The following is a 7,264-nucleotide window of genomic DNA, read 5'->3' as shown; positions in this document are numbered from 1 at the left end:
TTACCCAGAAGCAAGGAGGGAATATCAACATCGACTACTGAATGAAGATAACCACAAAGAGTAACCTTCATCGGTTAGGATGAACAACAAGGTCAACTTTGCAAAGAAGAGAAATTAGGGTTTACAACTATCGAATACGGGGTAGAAGACTAAAACTCTGGCTGAGGATAGGGTGAACGATTGCCGAATACTGAGCAATTATTCAACTTATTCCACAAAGAGGCGCAGACTCCGTTGGGGAGAAAAACCGCAACAACATAGGATTTACAACTACCGAATACGGGGTAGAAAACCACAAAATCCACCATCAACCAGAATGAACCACAAAGGTTACCTCTGCTAGGGGAAAAGAGATAGGACTTACAACTACCGAATACTGGGTAGTAGCCAACAACTCTGATGAGGATAAAAAGATAGGGTTTACATCTACCGAATACGGGGTAGAAAACCAGCAACTCCGCGTGGGGAATGAAAGAATCACAATTTCGCATGGGAACAAAATAGGGTTTATAACAAACTACCAACTGCTGAGGAGCAAGCAAAACTAGGATTTACGACTACCAACTACTGGGTAGAAAACCATCGACTCTTGCTGAGGAATAAAAGGTATATAACCACAAATTCCGTCAAGAGGAAAAGGAACATAGGACTTATAACTACCGGTATAAGGGTAGAGGCCCAAAAGATTCCGTTGGGGATAAAATGAACTGTTGCCGGTTACTGGGCAATTCACTCATTTATTCCACAGGGAAGCACAAGAAACAGCTGACAAATACCAATTCGGGATCAAACCGAAAAGACAGACTGAATCAAGACTCGTCCTATGAGGATATAACTCAATAGGAAGATCCATCCCAATATATGTGTTGGGAGGAAACGGAAGAAACCGTCATCCCCGAGGATATATCTCAGTGGGGAACTGCAGAAGGAATGACAGACACTTTCTACTTACGGGCTGACTCTATATTGAGAGATTAAACACCCGACATCTACTTAGGGGAGATCTATTGTGGAGATCTATATCACCCATAGCAAGAGACAACAAACAAGAGATATATGGCAAAAAAATGCAACATGAATATCTGAATGTTTATGAGTATGCATGAATATGCGTAACTTATGTTTGATGAATGCTGACAAAACAGACATATCTAACACAAACAGGCCCAGGAATCAAACGCCCGGTACTACACTTCTAGAGGAAAAATCCAACTGGAAAGCCAATCTGCTGGGGATCTACATGCTGAAAAGAAAAGATCTACGGGGAAACAAAAGATCAGAGATATCAGGAAATCACAAAATCTCTGAGCGATGGATCAACAATCAACCCGAACAGAAGTCACAACAAGCAATAACACTGCCACAAAGACAAATCTGTTGGGGCAAAAGGAGAAATCCCGAGGTATCTGCAGGGGGATCCTCAGTATCAACTGGGAAACAAGAGTTCACTGCACAAGCAAGAACTGCCACGAAAGCAACTCCAAATAACTCCGCTGGGGAGCATCCCACAAAGGGAGAACAGATCATCCATGTAGAATCTAACTGCACAAGCAACTCTACTGGGAATACGGTCAGCCACTCCATTGAGGATAAACCCACTGAGAGAAAAATAGATCACAAAAGTAGATTCTGCAACAAGCCACTCTACTAAGGATCAAAAGCATCAGGGAATCAACCAAATCTCTGGATGATAGATCACCAACCGATCCTACTGAGGAAACAGAGATTTCAACAGGCAGAAAACTGCCACAAAACAACTCTACTGAGGATACCAATTCTGGCGGGGATCCTGACTCTGTTGGGGATACCAACTCTATTGAGGATTCTGCAGGGAAAGCACAAAACTTCTGCAGAAACTTCTCAGATATAATCCATCATACCACAAATCTATTGGCGTCTTTACTGGAGAATCCACTGGGAAATCCACCGGGGATGAGGAGGAGAGCTGGGGATCAACCACCAAATGCTGAACCTTCCAAGAATAAACCCACAACTGCAGGAGGAAAATAAACACTGCTCTGCTGAAGGGATAAGAGGTGAAAACCTCAACAAGCGCTCTGATGGGGAGGAATATAGCATATCATATCAACAAATCCTGCTAGCGACTGTGCTGAGGAAAATGATGAAGTACCGGGATATCAACCCACCAATCACTGAATCTTCCAAGAGAAAGCACCCATGCTGAGGAGAAAATGCTGTTAGGGAGGACTGTGAAGTCCTAACAACTCTGCTTGGGGAACAACCCCACCAAAAGCTCTGCTTGGGGAACAACCTCAACAATAAATCTGGAGAAAGAGGATACAACCATGCCAGGAATATGAACAAATGTCTTACCTGATGGAGATCATGCCACCCTTGGGAGAGCACTGAGAAATTCTTAAGTATCCTTTCGTCATTGTGAATGTTCACTTTGTTTAAAACAACAATTTGAAAAAAAATTATTTGTTTAAAACAATGACATTTTATCAATTAAAACATGCAAAATATTTGTTGAATTGAAACAAATAAGAGTGCAAATAATTGGATAAAAGCTCAAATTTATTTGATGGAATGGTAGCCTGCAAATGGCAAGACTCCATAGATCTGTACAAATTTGAAATCAGTGATATATATTGGAAGAGGGCTACATTGAACATAATGATCCTTTCTCTACCAATTTGAATCTCGATGTATTCGAAGCTTCAGTTGACGACGAATCGAGAATCTCTGATGAAAAAGACAGTTGTGGAACAGAAAGTCTTGTCAGGATGCAGTTACTTGCCAAATCCCTAATTTTTGCCTAGATTGCCCCAGGGTGAGGTACTCAATCTAGCGGGATGCAAATACTCTTTTTTTTCAAGTCTCTAACTTTTGCCTGGATCGCCCTTTCGGGTTCTCCACCGAGACGCTCATTTTTGCCTAAGCCGCCCTTTCGGGTTTTCAACTTAGCGAGCTATTCTGTTTTTCTTTTATATACTTTTTTTTAGGCAAAGTATTTCTTGACTGCATCTGAATTCACAGGACGAGTGAAATCCTCCCCATCCATTGTTGTAAGCATCAAAGCACCGCCTGAAAAGGCTCTCTTAACAACATATGGACCTTCGTAGTTTGGAGTCCACTTGCCCCTGGAATCGGGCGCGAAAGACAAGACTTTCTTGAGCACGAGGTCACCTTCTCGGAACACACGAGGCTTGACCTTCTTATCGAATGCTTTCTTCATTCTCTGCTGATATAACTGACCATGGCACATGGCAGTCAATCTCTTCTCTTCAATCAAATTCAGTTGGTCATAACGACTCTGAATCCATTCAGCATCAGTCAACTTGGCTTCCATCAAGACTCTCATTGATGGGATCTCCACCTCTACTAGGAGAACATCCTCCATGCCATAAACAAGAGAGAAAGGGGTTGCCCCTGTTGAAGTGCGGACAGATGTACGATATCCATGCAAAGCAAATGGCAGCATCTCATGCCAATCTTTGTACGTAACTGTCATCTTCTGTATAATCTTCTTGATATTCTTATTAGCAGCTTCAACAGCCCCATTCATCTTAGGTCTGTAAGGAGAGGAATTATGGTGTGCAATCTTGAACTCAGCGCATAACTCATCCATCATCTTATTATTCAGATTAGATCCATTATCGGTAATGATCTTATCTGGCACACCATAACGGCAAAGCAGCTGGTTCTTGATAAACTTCACAACCACCTGCCTGGTCACATTCGCATACGAAGCGGCTTCAACCCATTTGGTGAAGTAGTCAATTGCTACGAGAATAAACTTGTGCTCATTGGACGATTTCGGTTCAATCATGCCGATCATGTCGATTCCCCACATAGAGAAAGGCCATGGTGATGAAATCACATTCAAAAGTGTCAGAGGAATATGAATCTTATCAGCGTAAATCTAACACTTGTGGCATTTCTTCACATATTTGCAGCAGTCAGACTCCATTGTCAGCCAATAGTAGCCTGCTCTCAGCATCTTTCTTGCCATGGCATGTCCATTGGAATGAGTACCAAATGAACCCTCATGGACCTCAGTCATCAACAGGTTTGCTTCGTGTCTATCCACGCATCTGAGCAAAACCATGTCAAAATTTCTCTTATACAGCACTTCACCACTGAGGTAGAAACTGCCTGACAACCTTCTCAGAGTTTTCCTATCTTTCACAAATGCCCCAGGCGGGTAGACCTGGTTCTGGAGGAAATTCTTGATATCAAAATACTAAGGCTTGTCATCATTCACTTCTTCAACTGCAAATACATGAGCTGGTCTATCCAAGCGCATCACGACAATGTTGGGAACTTCATTCCAATACTTGACCATAATCATGGAAGCAAGCGTAGCTAGAGCATCTGCCATCCGATTACCCTCTCGAGGAATATGATGAAAGTCAACTTCTGTAAAGAACGTTGAAATCCTTCTCGCATAATCTCTGTACGGAATGAGACCAGGCTGATTCGTCTCCCATTCTCCCTTGATCTGATTAACAACTAGGGCCGAATCACCATACACATCAAGATGCTTGATTCTCAAATCAATACATTCTTCCAGTCCCATAATACAGGCCTCGTACTCAGCCATATTATTCGTGCATTTGAAAGTTAGCCTTGCTGTAAACGGAATATGCATACCATGAGGAGTAATGATTATTGCCCCAATTCCATTTCCATACTGATTCACAGCGCCATCAAACACCATCGTCCATCTGGAACCAGGTTCCGGACCTTCATCAAACGCAGGCTCATCACAATCTTTCATTTTCAAATACAGAATCTCCTCATCTGGGAAGTCGTACTGAACAGGCTGATGATCTTCAATCGGCTGGTGCGCTAAATGGTCAGCCAAGACACTACCTTTGATAGCTTTCTAAGCTCGATACTCGATATCATACTCAGATAACAACATCTGCCAACGGGCAATCCTCCCGGTTAAAGCAGGCTTCTCGAAAATATACTTGATTGGATCCATTCTGGATATCAACCAAGTTGTATGATTTATCATGTACTGGCGCAAACGCTTAGCAGCCCAAGCCAAAGCACAACACGTCTTCTCAAGCATAGAGTATCGAGACTCACAATCAGTAAACTTCTTACTGAGGTAGTAGATAGCAGATTCTTTCTTCCCTGATTCATCTTGCTGACCGAGTACACAACCCATCGAGTCTTCAAGAACAGTCAGATACATAATCAGAGGTCTTCCTTCTACAGGCGAAGACAAGATCGGAGGTTCAGACAAATATTCCTTGATACTGTCGAAAGCTTTCTGGCAATCCTCGGTCCAATCATGAGACTGATCTTTCCGGAGGAGCTTGAATATCGGAGCACATGTGGCAGTCATGTGGGATATAAATCTGGAAATGTAGTTCAAGCGGCCAAGAAAACCTCGGACTTGCTTTTCAGTTTTGGGTGCAGGCATCTCTTGTATTGCTTTAACCTTTGCAGGATCAACTTCAATACCTCTTTCGCTGACAACAAAACCCAACAACTTGCCAGAACGGACTCCGAATGTACATTTGTTCGGATTCAGGCGAAGTCTGAACTTCCTCAGACGCTGAAAAAGCTTCAATAAATGCTCAACATGTTCAACTTCCGTTCGGGACTTAGCAATCATATCATCAACATAGACCTCTATCTCCTTGTGCATCATATCATGAAACAAGGTAGTCATAGCACGTTGATACGTGGCTCCGGCGTTCTTCAAACCGAAGGGCATCACTCGATAACAGAATGTTCCCCAAGGTGTGATGAATGTTGTCTTCTCCATATCTTCGGGTGCCATCTTGATTTGATTATAACCGGAAAATCCGTCCATAAACAAAAAGACTTTGAATTTAGCTGTATTGTCTACCAACATGTCAATGTGTGGTAGAGGGAAATCATCTTTAGGACTAGCCTTATTCAAATCTCTATAATCAACACACATACGGACTTTTCCGTCTTTCTTAGGCACAGGCACAATATTGGCCACCCATTGAGGATATGTGGAAGTCATCAGAAACCCTGCATCAATTTGCTTCTGAACTTCCTCTTTGATCTTCACTGCCATATCTGGATGAGTTCTTCTGAGCTTCTGCTTCACAGGCACGCACTCAGGCTTCAAAGGCAGGAAATGTTGCACAATATTTGTATCTAGACCCGGCATGTCTTCATACGACCAAGCAAAGATATCGGAATATTCTCGTAGCAAACTGATCAACCCCTTCTTGACAGACTCTTCAAGAAGTGCCCCAATCTTCACCATACGAACACAATCTTCAGACCCCAAGTTGACTGCTTCCAGATCTTCGAGATGCGGCTGAATGATCTTCTTCTCGTGCTCAAGGAGACGGGTAATCTCATCAGGAATTCCTTCAACATCATCTTCCTCTGCCTCGAATACAGGGAATTCAAAATTGGGAGATGGCGTTGGATCATTATGTTCAATGGGTTTTAGAATCAACCTGCATAATGATTTTGGATAATAAAAACTTTAGAATTTAAACAAGCAAACCATTATGCAGATGAAAAGGATTGCTTTTATTCTTGTTTTTTAGGGTTTTTTGTGATCACTGATTTCATGCAAAAGCAAAAAAGTGAAAACAAATGGAAAAACAAATGTTTAACAATGCATTAATTGAATGAAATATCATTGTATAAATGCTGCCAACAATGTCATCACTTCTCCTTTTGGCATGGGAGAAGGGTTTTGAACAAAGTCAACCATTACGCTGACTTATGAATGACCGTAGGAACATCCACAGCGACCCAATTGTGGCAGACACCACCAGGTATGATGAAGTTGCTCAAGTCCTCTGCTTCCTCTTCCAAGATAACAACAACTTCCTCAGCTTGATCAGCATGGATGAAACCTCCACTCTTGAACAAACCTTGCTCGTTGAATGCCCCAGAAGAATAGCCAATGCCAGCCCGGGATTTGTTGTCTTCAAGCTCAATCATCTTCCCTAAACCAGCAACTGCACCACATTCAATGGCCAGTTTCGCATCACGGTAGGAAGCAAATGAAGGAGACTTCTTCTCAATCGGCTCAGCAATAGATAAAGCTTGGAAAGGAGTTCCAACTTCATCCTCAGCATCAATATATGAGAAAGAAGACAAGTGGCTAACCAGGAGAGCCTTTTCTCCCCCTACCACAACCAGTTTCTTATTCTTGATGAATTTCAACTTCTGGTGTAGGGTGGATGTCACGGCGCCAACCTCGTGAATCCATGGTCTGCCAAGGAGACAGCTATAAGATGGGTGGATATCCATAACCTGAAAGGTAACTTGGAAATCACTTGGT

Source organism: Lathyrus oleraceus, chromosome 7, assembly GCF_024323335.1.
Source record: "Lathyrus oleraceus cultivar Zhongwan6 chromosome 7, CAAS_Psat_ZW6_1.0, whole genome shotgun sequence".
Classification (NCBI taxonomy): domain Eukaryota; kingdom Viridiplantae; phylum Streptophyta; class Magnoliopsida; order Fabales; family Fabaceae; genus Lathyrus; species Lathyrus oleraceus.
Note: the sequence above shows the minus strand (reverse complement) of the source record.